General features: G+C 31.1%; 2 non-coding genes across 2 annotated transcripts; both read left to right on the top strand.

The window, feature by feature from the left end:
• Positions 1 to 63: 63 nt before the first annotated feature.
• TRNAT-AGU lies at positions 64 to 137 on the top strand. The gene has a single exon. It is a non-coding gene; the product is annotated as a tRNA-Thr (tRNA).
• Positions 138 to 386: 249 nt separating this feature from the next.
• TRNAT-UGU lies at positions 387 to 460 on the top strand. Its single transcript has one exon. It is a non-coding gene; the product is annotated as a tRNA-Thr (tRNA).
• Positions 461 to 1,063: the final 603 nt, after the last annotated feature.

Genomic DNA, 1,063 nt, shown 5'->3' with positions numbered 1-1,063 from the left:
TAGTTGCTTGGGTGTTTATTCGTTTTGGCGATTCAAGAATTAGTATGTTTTTAGTTTCAAGTAGCTCTTGTAGCTCAGTTGGTTAGAGCACCCATTTAGTAAGCGGGAGGTCTTGAGTTCAACTCTCAACAAGAGCATTATTGTCCAATTAGTTGTTTAGGTCTAGAATGATAAATTGAATAGAGAATATGAACACTATACTTGAGCTAAGCAATAAAACATNAACAAGAGCATTATTGTCCAATTAGTTGTTTAGGTCTAGAATGATAAATTGAATAGAGAATATGAACACTATACTTGAGCTAAGCAATAAAACATAAAAAAATGCTATTTTAAGTGAAATATAACACATTATTTTAGACTTCGATACATAATTTTTTGAAATGGCTCTTGTAGCTTAGTTGGTTAGAGCATTTGTTTTGTAAGCAAGAGGTCTTGAGTTCAACTCTCAACAAGAGCATGAATTCATTTGTTCTCTTCACTTAGATATATATATATATATATATATATATTTTTTTTTGGTTCTTGGATAATTAAGATCTAAATATCGTATTTTTGAACAATGTTGTTGGATTGAATTCTAAAAGTTTCTTAACATTGGGTCATTGTGGTATAGAGACTAAAAAGAAAGATGATTCTAGTTTTTTAGGAGAACAATGTTTTGTATACAAAAGGTACATATACAAAAACTTGGAAGTAAAAGAATTTTCTTTCTACGGGGAGCACTCAAACTAAGTGTATCTACCTTTTTGATTGAATTCTTGCAGAAAATTAAAATGCTTATTATAAAGCAAGTTTGAATAATTAATTTCAACTCCTGCCAATATCTAACTCATGGAAAAAAATAAGACCAATGGGCTGCACACGAAGCGGCACTCCCATTTCACTTTTACATCCATGCATGACCTAAAGATAAAAGGGAAGACCTCGACAAGATTAAAACCACGGAATGAAAATAATTTTAAGTTTGCATTACAAGGAAATCAATTGAATTCGAGGACGAATCCTCTTGAAGAATGGGAGAATGAACGAATAATGTGTCTTAATTATGCCACAAAAACTT

The sequence above is a fragment of the Cucurbita pepo genome, unplaced genomic scaffold (assembly GCF_002806865.2).
Source record: "Cucurbita pepo subsp. pepo cultivar mu-cu-16 unplaced genomic scaffold, ASM280686v2 Cp4.1_scaffold000320, whole genome shotgun sequence".
Classification (NCBI taxonomy): Eukaryota; Viridiplantae; Streptophyta; class Magnoliopsida; order Cucurbitales; family Cucurbitaceae; genus Cucurbita; species Cucurbita pepo.
Note: the sequence above shows the minus strand (reverse complement) of the source record. Positions and strands in the feature narration are given on the sequence as shown.